Source organism: Magnolia sinica, chromosome 14, assembly GCF_029962835.1.
Source record: "Magnolia sinica isolate HGM2019 chromosome 14, MsV1, whole genome shotgun sequence".
Taxonomy (NCBI): domain Eukaryota; kingdom Viridiplantae; phylum Streptophyta; class Magnoliopsida; order Magnoliales; family Magnoliaceae; genus Magnolia; species Magnolia sinica.
The window spans coordinates 22,247,263-22,260,766 of NC_080586.1; positions in this window are offsets into that span (position 1 = coordinate 22,247,263).

The following is a 13,504-nucleotide window of genomic DNA, read 5'->3' on the forward strand; positions in this document are numbered from 1 at the left end:
CTCAACCATCTATTTTACTGACTGAGTTTGGACCTTTGATCCTGTTCCTTTTAGCTGTCCATTTGATTGATGGATACCAATTGGTTGGAGCATGTTCAGACTTTTCATCCAGCGGGACCCACAATTTTGACAACCCAGATTGGATACACGTGCTACATGGATGGATTAATGGTAACAATTTACTGATCAGCAACACCAATGCTTTGAAATATGTGCATGAGGAGCTCAATGTTTTCATGAACCAATCAAACAGTACTTCAATGGGCCTAAGAAAAAAAACAATCATTAGAAATGGTTAGAATTAGTGGTGTTTGTGGACGTAGTTTGAAATGGCATATTTATTTATTTATTTAAGAAATGGCATTTTCCAGATTCATGATGTCCCCTGCTAGAGTGGAATGGAGGAATAGGTTCGCCCACTGTAGTAACATCTATACCACCATTCTCCATCTTTCTGCAGATTTTAACCCTAGATTTAGTACACTGGGGCATTCATGCACGCACCGGCTTACATGTGCAGTACATCGGTAATGTAAAATAAACACGATACCTGCACTTTGACTCTGGATCGTCATCGTCATCAGCCTCATCACCAATCTTGTTGGATCTTGGGGCCAAACCTTCTATATCATCATCACTTACTGAGATGGAGAAAGCTCAGGTGTACCATTTGGGTCAATCTGGTGAGGTGTCTGGCCATGTGCGTTCAATGTCCAGTCTGCAGAAAATGACATATCACAAAGTATTTTCAAAAAAGGAAATGCACTAAATATTCAATCGAGTATTTGATCAGCCCAATACAGGTCATTCATCTTACCTTCCCCATTAATTAAAGAAGAAATGGTTTTACAAGAAATAATCCAGTTCACTAACATGTAATTGACCACGTTTGGATTAAAACTTCACGACAAAGTATGAATAAAATATCCACACTAAGAAAGGAAGCCTAGAAGCCGGGTCAAATGCATGTGGATGCACAAAAGAATTGAATTGCAGGCATCAAATTCAAAGGAGAGGAAACATCCAACATCTAGTGAAGTTTCCCAGTATTCATGATGAGGAAGTAGTCCAATTTGAATGCACCCATAATATCAATTTGGAGCATGGCTCCTTGAAATACTGGAGAAGGTAACTACAAGTTACTCTTTATCGAATTGATTATTAATTTTAGTTCATTACGGCTTCCAAAGACTTACCTTTGTCTCTAGAAAAATCGGATCAAAGTTGAAATGGTGTCATGAAGAGATCGAAATTAGATGAGTGGCCATTTTGGCAAGCATGTTCAACTCGTCATATAACTTCTGCATGATCTATAACAGGGAAAAACAATATAAATAGCCATTATGGCAACTAACCGATCCTGTGAATATTTTATGCCCGGTCTTCTGCTTTGAAACTAAGATCCTGATTTAGACAATCCCTAACATTATCACCATCAAGAACATATGTTAGCTTTCCTCTATAGTGCGACCCTCGACTCAATGCACATGCCAAAGTGCTTTTCCCTGAAATTCAAATTCAAGGCTAAACATACGAATTATCAAATAAAAAAAAAATAGCCAAATAGATTTATTTTTTTTTATTTTTTTTTTGGAACATAAACAAAAAGGTACAAATATGCAGGGGAACATCCCCATGTCCAAAGAATGGTACCACCCTCAAATGTGACCTTCTATCTGAGATTCTAAATGAGTTGAAAAATGTCAATCAGCTGTGGATAGGCAACTGGATCAATTCAGAAGTACATGAAATGAGCTTCTGAAATGTTTAGAAGAAAGACTCAGATAATGTGACTGCAGCAATTATGGTTGACCCCATGATCTTCATCTGATGGGATTCTCTACCTATGTTATTTTGATTATAGCCACTGTCAGAGTAGCAATTGAAAAAGGCTTTTTCCCCCCTTTGTTTTTGTTTTTTGTTTTTTGTTTTTAGTTTTGGTTGAAATTTCAGCTTTCCCTTAGGTAAAGCAGATTGAGGCAGATGGATGCAAGTACAGAACTATAAGACATTAAGAACATGGGCTCATCCATCAGAGCAACCACAAACCAGGCTCAGCAGATCTACAAACAGGCCTCAGTTGAATGGGCTATATGCATCAGGACAGTATATGATATATCACTACATCAGGACTCTATAATTCCACTTTGAAATATCATTAGAGGCATTTCTGTGCATTTTACATCCACTGAATTATATTTGATGTAAAAATACTACAAATTTCTTGTAGCTAGCGAGCATAGAGTGGCCCACCTACACAACACAGACAGTAACATCAACCTCTGGTGTTTGTACAATACGAATGCATCGCTTAGATATCTGTTCAATAGGATGCTCTCCTAAAACCCTCCCTACCAACGCACTCCTATATTCACCACACACTCTTTGGGGACCTGGCATCGCCATTGCGATATGCAAGATCATATCATTTTTTTTAGCCATCTGCAATCTATGGTGGAACCAACTAGATCAACGGCATGGATAACCGAAACATGGACCATACCTGTACGGATTCCGTTCTAAGGACAGTATGATTCATCCAATCAAGAAAAATTCAACAATTTCCACTGAATAAAAGGATGCCCAAATCATATATATCTTTTCAGCCAATGAAATTGTTAAAATTGAAGAAACCCCCAAAAAATCTGTTTTAGGATAGAAGAATGGCTCACTTTTCAGGAAGCTTGATATCATCTTTTGCCTTTGGCATCTGCCGGACACGATCTGTCGTCAAATCGGCATTGACAGTGTCCTTTATCGATCGAACAGTGCATGTTTGATGTGAAGATCCCGTGGTTGTTGTCTGGACGCCTTGAGCAAACTTCCTCACTTCCTTCACAAAAAGGGCAAGGCCACGGTTTCTTGCTCGTTGAGGGAGCTGGATCGGCTTCTCGGGCGTGTTTGAGATGAAGGGATTTGGATCCGATGGTGGGGATTTGGCGGGAGTAGGTTCTTAGATTTGAAGTTGGAGGGTTTTTTTTGTGGGAGTGAGAAATGCCATTGCAGAGAGAAGGAGAGAGACAGAGGGAGGGTCGGGAGTGAGGGAGTGGGAGAGAGATTAGGGTTATGGCCGGGAAGGAGGGAAATAGGGTCCTTGGTTCTAGAATGGTCTAAAACAGTTCCAAATCTGGGATGGTCTGACACGGTTCCAGAACCAAAGACATATCCGTTCCAAATTTGGAATTTTGGGGTAGTGCCTTCCCGCTTGGTCCATTTGGGTGTACTACCAAAGCATGGTTGGTGGAGCTTCCATGGCGTTTGGGGTAGTCTGGAAAACAGAAACTACATCAATGAGGGCTTCTCTTTCCTGCTTTATCCGTTTTCCGATGAGGGCTGTTTGGATTCGGCAAAGTTGTCCCCACTAGTCATGAACAACCATACATGTCCATGGTGTGTCAACCCCCTTGTGAATGAGAACCAATACACATTTGAACTAGTCTAGTAGTCATGGATATGTGAACATTTGACCATGAATTGGGCATCCGCGGTGGAGAGGTGGGACAACCTATCAATGACACATTATAGTTTCAGTATGCATGAGGATCATATTTATCCATGCACATGCATGATATGCTTCAATGTGCCATTAGTGCAACCGTCCAAGCTCAAGCATTCCACATGAGCATATATGCCACCACCAATTTTCAAGCACAAAAATGTGGCGCATGTGTCAATGTGTACATGTGCCCAATGTGCAAGGCAAATTTATACCAAACAAATTTTAATTTCCCCACATATGCCACAATCTGTCCAGTCCATGATCCAGGGTGTTTGACAAACAAAGGGCAAAACAACTAGTCAGCAACAGCATGTCCATGACCAGCTAGCCTTGCAACATGCCATAGAATGCCTGTCATGACACAACTTTGCCCAAATCTGAACAGGCACAGTGTTAGACAGGTACCTTTCTTATGAAACTTCATGGCTTGGGCCCTGTTCTTTCCTCACTCATGATCATAGTTAGCAAAATGACAAACAACTATAAAATGGTATGGGACACGTTCATCTCAAATTCAGTTTCAATCGTCAAAAGAACAAAAAAAAAATGGAGAATGGAAATTTCGTGAAAAAACGGTATACCTATCTTTCAAAATATACAGTTTTAAACGTTTGATCCATTATACAAGATTTTTTCTCAAAAATATGGAATTCTGCTAACTAGGCTTCTGATTCGGTCAGAGTTCATTCTCTTGGCCTTGCAAACCTGGAACACCCAAATGTACTCTTTAAGTCTCAACACATATTGTTAATGCATTCTATCAGCCTTGAAAAGAAGAAGCACTTGTACCAGCATTTTGACCTCGTCAAGATTTCTCAAAGCTCCACAAATATAAGATTTCTTTTTCGATATAGTTACAAATATAAGAAAACACAAGTAAAAATGAAAATATTGGAAGAAGGTATGCAAGGTATCAAGCTAGGCAACGTAAGGATCCATTTTCTACGTTTGTTTATTAGAGTTCCATCATACTTACAGTGAGATCAAGGGCACAAAAGGAGTACAGCTCCTCCCATCAAATTCCTTATAGCAATGATGTCAACTCCCCATATAGCTTCTTTGCTTTTTGAACCACATGCAGAACCACCAGGACCAATAGTGGTGGTTGTTGCACAGAATAAAATCCATAGTGCACCTGGACCCTTCATTAAAATGATGAATATCCAAAGGAAAAAGGCTGGATAACATGAAATCCCTTTAGTTAAATGAATTGAAATCACTTGAAAGGAACACAATCCACAAAGAAACATAGGGCCAATGTTATCACTTTCGGATCAAGATCAGATCCATTGATGGAGAGGGGCCACACTCAATAACTTTTAGGAGGTGTGGAACAAAATGGGGCCCAATTCCCAACACTGAAGAGTGATAATCACTTAGATCAGTTTTATTAGCTACTAATATACCCTGTTTAGAAACCAATCTTGTCATCAGCCAGGAAAATAAACAAGCCAATTCCACCAGGTCTTTCGGGAGGCTCGCAGACCTTCTGGTTCCAGTCGAACCGGGCCAATATGGTGATCTGCTTCAGTTTTCAACAAAATAGTCTGATCAAACTCTAATTAACAGACTAAGTAGAAGATGGTTTCCGGAGGATCTAAAATCGTTGATAACGATAAAGAAGATTCGGATCAAGATGCACTGAGGACGATATTGGGCAAGTGGAAAGAGGTGTCGCGTGGAAATGGCAAAGGGAAATCAGTGGACAGATTGGGTAGAAGAACAGCCTCTTATCCTACTTTATTTGTAAGAGGATATCCAGATGGCTGGCTTCCTATTAATCTTTCCAGAGTTTTTGGTCGCGCAGGTGCTGTAATGGACGTAGTTATGCCTAGAGATAGGATAAATGGTCATTATCATGGGTTTGCTTTGATCAAGATGAGTTCGGAAGAAGAACTAGCAAGAGTGGTACAGATGCTTCATGGCAAGAGATTCAGCGGGATTCCTATGTTGGTTCAAAGGGCGAGATATGGGCCGGAATGTAAATTTTCAGAGGGAAAGCCTTCTACAACAGCGATACACAAGAAAACTCAGATGGAGCATTCTCAAGATCAATCGATCCAGTCCGATGGATTCTCATTCAAAGATGCCCTTCTAAATCCTAAAGGGTCATTGAAGATGAAACAGATTCCTATCCCCAGCAATCGTAACAATCAAGAATCAGCAAGGAAAAAGGAGGATAGCAAAGAAGAAACAAAAGATAAAGGGTCGGATTGCGTTCTACGTATCAATCAACTTCGTCTAGATCAGTCGAGGAAGGAGTTGTTGGATATGGTAGTGATGATTTCAAAAGAGGGGGCATCCATTTCAGAAGTTAAGAAATGGATTGATGAATGTTGTGGAATCCAACAAGAGAAATATACCATCAAACCAATTGGTTATAACGAGTTGTCGATTAAGATGTGCCCGGGTCTTAATCCAGACATCTTGATTATGGCAGGAACTTTACATTCAGATGGTCCAGTAGCTAGAGTGCTTAGATGGGATGATTTCTCCATCTTTGGTATGGAAGATGTGTGGATTCTCATCTGGGGTATTCCTATGGAACTTTGGTACGACGAGTGCTTCATCTCAACAACTTCTCTTTTAGGATCCTTCATTGAGCTGGATCTCAAGACAAAGATCGGAAAGGAACTGGCTGTTATTAGAGTTCGGGTTAGAAGGAAGAAGGGAGATCCGCTGTCGTCCCATATCTGGATCCTGGCAGATAATGGAAAGATAAATCTACCTCTGCGAAGGGAGTCAAAAGACGATCTCATCCCTAGGTGAGGTGATCTATGGAGGACCAAGGAATCCTCGACATTCACTTTGGATTCAGGTACAGAGGCAATGGAACACAAAGGTGCACAAACCTTGTGCTCCTGAAGAGCACTAAACACTTTGTCATCCTTTCCAGCTGCCCCTCTCGTTGAGAGCGCCAGGGTGCAGTCCCATCTTGACACACGTAGCAGTCATGCAGCAACTCTCAGCTCTCATCCCGATATTATTGTATCTCGAGACGAGAGCGTGTCGAAGCAAACGGAGGATATGGTGCCACATCATCGAGTTGCATCGCGGCTTTCGAGGGAGAGTGGATGGTCTCAATGGTCAGCCTCAAGAGACGCATGTTAGCGCCGATCAACGACACGATCGCTCGGTCATTAACTTGAAGTCCGGCTTCGGGTCTGGTCCACAAACAGTAGTCGCTTCGGGTTTAGTGAGTACCGTTTCCGGTCCAACGTTCCCAGCTACATTTAATCCCAACCTTTCGTTAGTTTCCGAAGCCACGTCAGAGCACAATTAGTGTCGGTAGTGAACATTCCCAGAAATCCTAATCCAGACATTTCTTCTACAGTAGGTGAGTCCTATATCTCAGACATATCCAAGGCAATATGGCAGATTTCATCACCGCTCCAAGTTAAACAGATGGAGGTTTCGGATCCTTTCGGTTCTGCGGATACAAGCAATCTCATCCATTTGATCGACACAAGCGGCGGGGTGACTGAGGGTGAAGAAGATGAGAATCTCTCTCTGCAATCGAACTACTCGACCTCTCCAGTCTCTCCTCTCTCCTCCCCTTTGTCTTCTTCTCGCGACTAGTCAGATCTAGGCCCTATCACTCTCTTCCAGGATGAAACTGAAGATGACATAATAGTAGCAGAACCAGTACAGATTCGAGCAGACGTCGAGCCAAATCAAGAGGAAGCTTATGAAAAGAAGATGGAAGAAGTAGAACTCGGGGCAAATTTGATTGACACTATCCAGAGAAAGAAATGGATTAGAGATGTTGTTGGTCACGTGAGAAGGGCCATAGGGATGTCTTTCGGGGGTTGTCCGGAGGATTATATTGCCTTATTTCAATGCATTGAGAATCGTGGAAGACCTCTTCCAGTTTCAAGAACTCCTAAACATAGTCTCTCCAGGTCTGTTAGTAACAGGGAGTTACAGCAGCTTGCGATGAGAGTTGGTTTGTTGAAGACTTCAGTGATGACCAAGGAATGCAAGGTACTCGGGGTAGATCAGTTCCTCAATGAAGATTCTTTCTTGGAATGTTAGAGGTGTGGGGTCTAAACAGAAAAGAAGCCTCCTAAAAGATTCATGTGAGAGATGTAATCCTGATGTGATTTGCTTTCAGGAAACAAAGGTTCACCAGTTTAGTGACTGATTGATGGGTACCTATGGAAGGCTACAGATGCAAAATTGGTGGTTCTAGATGCAAATGGTAGTGCTGGAGGTATTTTACTGGCGTGGAATTCGGTTCAATGGGAATTATAGACTTCTTGGGTCGGCCAATTCTCGGTTTCAGTCATCCTGCAAGATAAATCGTCAGATTTTCAGTGTCTTATTTCCTCATTTTGCAGTCCTTCTCTTGACTGCAGTAGAAAAGATTTTTGGGATGAACTGTCTGCTTCAAGACAGTTTTTCAGGTCCTTGTTGCATCTTGGGGGACTTCAACACCATCAAATATGCAGAATAACATTCTCGTCGAAGAAAGGTTACCTCAGCTATGAAAGCTTTCTCCTGTTGGATTGAAGATCAAGAGTTAGTGGATCTTCCTCTGCTTGGCTCCAGATTTACTTAGACTAATGGGAGAGAAAATCCAATTCTTTCCTGACTGGATAGATTTCTAGTTTCCCCAGAATGGCTGGGATCGTTCCCATTCGTCTCTCAGACAGCCCTCTCGAGAACTACGTCTAATCATTGCCCGGTGATTCTAAAGGTGGAAGATACAAATTGGGGTCCCAAACCATTCAGGTTCGATTCTTCCTAGATTAAGATAGAAGGCTTCAGATAGTTGATCGTTGATTGGTGGGCGGGTTTTCAAGTGGAAGGTTTTGCAGGTTATAGGCTTTCTTTCAAACTCATACTCCTAAAGGAAAAGCTTAAACAGTGGAAAAACATGGAGCTTCGCAAAAGGGAATCGGAAATGGATTCTATGTTGTCAGAGCTGCAAAGGATTGATGCAGAAACAGAAGAAGGGCCGACGTCCACAGATTTGTTGGTAAAAAGAATTCAGCTCATCCAATCTATTTCAGCTAGGGTCCTAGAAAATAAAATATCTTGGAAACAAAAATCTAGAGCTAAATGGATTATGGATGTGACAAAAATACAAGATATTTCCACAGTATAGCCAGTATGCATGCCAGAATTAACAAAATCAGCAGCATTATTGTGAATGATGTTCGTATCGAAGATAAGGATTAGATAGCGGCAGAAGCCATCGCACATTTCAGCTCTTTACTTTCAGCAGAAGAATGGGGCAGACCGGGGCTGGATTTTCTTCATGTGGACAGCGTAGAGGGTGCAGACATTGAAGCTCTTGAATCTCCTTTTTCAGAGGAAGAAGCGAGGATGGCTGTAAATTCGTTGGGTGGAGATAAGTCTCCTGGACCCGATGGCTTTCCCATTTTGTTTTTCCAAAATTTTTGAGAGATTATTCATTCAGATGTTATGGACTTCTTTCATGAATTCCATGACAGAGGCAAATTATCTAGAGGTTTGGGGGCCTCTTTCATTGCTCTCATTCCAAAAGTTTCTGTTGTGGCCTCATTTAAAGATTTCAGACCGATTGGTCTTTTAGGGGGACCTTATAAAATCTTAGCTAAAGTCTTAGCTTCTCGTCTGAAAAAGGTTATTGGGAAGATCATTTCAGTCAATCAAAGTGCATTTATCCCAGGTAGGCAGATTATTGATAATGCGCTAATAGAAAATGAATGCCTTCATTCTAGTCACAGATCAGGTTTGAAGACAATCTTTTGCAAGCTGGATATTAAGAAGGCCTACGATCATGTGGATTGGGGCTTTCTTCAATATATGTTAAAACAGATGGGTTTCAGTTCCAAGTGGAGAGGATGGATGGGAGAAAGTATTGGTTCGGCTCACTTCTCTGTTCTTCTCAATGGTTCCCCTAAAGGTTTCTTCAAAAGTTCGAGAGGTCTGTGGCAAGGTGATCCTCTATCTCCCTTTCTTTTTCTCATAGTGGGGGAAGCTCTATCTAAAATGTTACATAAAGGTCAAGAAGAGGGCATCTTACGCGGTATCATAATACCAGGCATGCCTAACCCAATTTCACATATCCAGTTTGCAGATGATACTTTGATATTTTCTAAAGCTTCCCAAGATAAGATAGAAAACTTGAGCACTACAATCCGCTGTTTTGAGGTAGTGTTTGGGCTAAGAGCTAATTTGGGTAAATCCAAGATGTTCAAGGTGAACATGGATGAAGAAGAGATTATTAAAATGGCGAAGCTTTTTGAATGTTCTTTGGCTTCTTTCCCAACAACCTTTGTTAGTCTCCCCCTATGTATAGGCTCGCCTCCAAAGAATTTATGGGATAAGGTCATTATTAGGTTTGAGAAATACCTTGCAAGATGGAAGTGTCGATACCTATCTTTGGGAGGTCATCTTACTCTTACAAAGGCGGCTCTCTCTAACTCACCTCTATATTTTTTGTCTTTATATAGATGTCTGTCATCGGTGTTGGCTGGAATTGAAAAATTAAGACAGGATTTTCTATGATTTGGAAAATAAGGAAAAGAAGAAATTTCACCTAGTTAATTGGAAAGAGGTGTGCAAGCGTTATCAAGAAGGCGTTGCAGGGGTAAAAGATTTGAAGAATATTTTTTTTTTGAGAGGCAACTTGCAATTTCATTATAAAGAAAAGGGAAACAAAATGGGGGGAGAAGGGCTGCTAAGAAAGCGGCAAACTAACTCTCGCCAAAAAAACAAACTACTAACAAACAGGAGAAAAAAAAAAAAAAAGACAGCCCATTCGGTAATGTAGAAGTGGACTTTGGCCACTATAGATCCCACCGGGTTGGATGTTCCTTTGAAGCATCTTTCATTGTGCTCTTTCCAAATTGCCCACCAAACCGCAAGGGCCAATCTCCAAAAATCAGATTTTTGCTTACCAATAGAGACCCCATGCCACGCCTTTAAGAGCATACCCGTAGAGTTTGGGAGGCACCAAGAAACATTGAACCAAGAGAAAACAGAGGCCCAGATCTGAGAGAGAATGGGGCAGTGGATAAAGAGGTGGTTAACTGATTCAGCGTCGCCCCTACAGCAAAGGCAGATGTTGGTTAACATCATACCTCTTTTCCTCAAGTTATCTACTATTAGCACCCTGGCCTTAGCCACCAACCATCCGAACGCGACTATTTTCGGGGGAAGCTTATATTTCCAAATCTTATGTGTCATGGGAGGGGTAGCGGGAGTGTGCGCACTTCTGATAGAATGATAAATAGACTTAACCGAGAGCATGCCCGATTTGTCGAACTTCCAAAGAAGGCTATCAACCACGGAGGGGTCAGGTTTTACCGTGCTGAGACGATGAAGAAGGCTAATGTACGTGTCAGATTCTCTGTCTTTGAGGTTTCTTCTACAGACAATAGACCAAATGATCTCAACGCCAGAGGATTGAAAAGAATTGTCTATGGAAATGGATTTGTCAGGGACCAATCTGTAGATGCATGGGAAATCTTCTTTGACAGCAGAATCCCCCATCCACACGTCTTCTCAGAACCGAACCTTGTCGCCGTTTCCAACAGAGAAAATGGTGGACGTCAGATTTGAACGCTATGATACCTTTCCATAGAGCGGAGGCCCTGTAGGCTGAAGACTCCTTAGTCCACCACCCTCCTGCTGAGGATCCATATTTTCTTTTAACCAGCACATTCCACAGTTTTCCTTCTTCTGTGCCCAGACACCAAAACCATTTGCCCAGGAGGGGCCTGATTCATACTTTTAATCAATCGAATGCCTGCACCGCCCGCCTCAATAGACTGGCAAACCTTGTTCCAGGCCAGCAAATGAAATTTTTCTTGTCTTCAAAACCATGCCACAGGAAACCACTTCGAAGGGCATCGAACCTTTTCAGCACCAAGGAGGGGCACTTGAAGAGGGACATGAAATAGATAGGGAGGCTGGAGAGAGTGGCTTTGATCAGAGTTATACAATCCCCTAAGGACAGAAATTTACACTGCCAGCGCGCCAGGAAGGATTGGGCTCGATCTAGGACTTTGTCCCAGAGATGTTTGGGAGGCTTTCCCACACAAAGGGGAAGACCAACAAAAGTCGACGGAAGTGAGGCAGTTAAGCAGTGGAGCAGTTGAGCAGTTGAGGATGCCAACAAAACAACGAGTCTCTTCTTCTTCTAAATTTATACCGAACAGTTTTGATTTGGAGAGGTTGACTTTGAGGCCTAAAACTGCCTCGAAAACATCTGATGATCGTGCGGAGGTTGTTGAGCTTGTCTTGATGAGCTTCACTGAAGAGAAGGATATCGTCAACAAATTGGATGTAGGTAATTGGCGCAGCCATTCCTCTGATGTGGCAACCTGAAATAATAACAGCAATCGGACCAGCAGTAAGCATTTTAGAGAATGTTTCCACAACAATGAGGAAAAGAAGGGGAGAGAGAGGGGGCCTCTGGAGCAGCCGAAAAAACCATTTGGGGCCCCATTGAGAAAAACCGAGAAGTGCGCCGACCCTATACATTCTTTGATCCATCTACACCACTTGGGACCGAAGCCTATGAGCTGCATCATGTAGAGGAGAAAATCCCAATCTACATGATCGAAAGCTTTCTCCAGGTCCAGATTGCAAAGAACGCTTTTGACTCCTGACTTGGAGAACGAGTCGAGGCATTCGTTGGCGATTAATGCACTATCGATAATTTGTCTGCCGGAGATGAAGGCGCTCTGATTGTCGGAGATGATCGTTTCCATAACTCTTCTTAGCCTGGAGGCAAGCACTTTCGCTAAGATTTTGCAAGGGGCGCCAAGTAAGCTGATCGGCCTAATCCCTCACAGTATTGGCACCCGGGGACTTAGGAATAAGCGCTATGAACGTAGCTCCGAGGTGTTTAGAGAGACGACCTCTGTTATGGAATTGGTTGATGAAGGCCATGATGTCCCCCTCCAAGATCTCCCAGAACAAGCGGAAAAAACAGATTGGGAACCCATCGGGACCCGGGGCTTTTATCTCCCTCCAGGGTATCTATCACTTCCTTGACTTCTTCAACAGTGAAATTGGATTCGAGGCAGGAGGACTGGTCTTTGGATAGAGCAGGAAAGTCGAGGCTGTCAAGCTTTGGTCTAGCCCAATCTTCTTTGAGGAAGAAAAGTCTGAAAAACAAGATGGCTTCGTCAGTAATTTGCTGCCTATCTTCGGTGAGAGACCCATTGATCATGAGGCTGCTGATTTTGTTGGCTCAAGCTCGGGCCCTGGCGATGGGGTGAAAGTATTTCATGTTCTTATCGCCTTCCTTTATCCATTTACAGCGCGATTTCTACATCCACGCCATTTCATCAACCTAGATCCTGGCTGAATAATTTTGGATGATCTCTGATCTTTTGGCCCAATCGGTCGCACTAGGGTCCAGTTCGGCAGCCGAATCCAACTCCTGGAGCTCTGCCAGGATTGCATCAGTATCTCTGTCCCTTTGCCTGAAAATAGATTGATTCCAAGCTTTGAGCTTCGCTTTCAGCATCTGAAGTTTCTTGCATATTCTGAATCCTGCGAAGCCTTCCACGGTGAAGCCAGCCCACCAGTCTCTGACCAACTGGTGGAAACCTTCTTCTCTGAGCCAAGCCTTCTCGAATCTGAAGGGCTTTGGGCCCTAGTTGGCAGAGTCGATGGCAAGGAGGACAGGGTTGTGATCTGAGGTTGGTCGAGGAAGAGTGGATTGGGAGACAAGAGGGAACTTGTCTAACCAATCTGGAGAGACCAGAAAGCGGTCCAACCGAGCCAAAATGGGGATGTCTCTGTCGTTTGACCATGTGAAGGAAGCCCCTTGTAATGGAAGATCCAACAGTGGATATGGAGATTAGGGGCAGAAGGAAAGAGCCTTCGGAATATTCTAATAAAAAAATATGGTACGTCAGAGGGTGGCTGGTGGACAAAAGATTCATCTCTCTATAGGGCTTTGTATCAATGGAGGGGCATTCTTCGTACGAAAAGGGAAGTTCTCAAAGGTATTGGTTTTGAGTTAGGAAAGGGAGACGACATACGATTTTGGGAAGA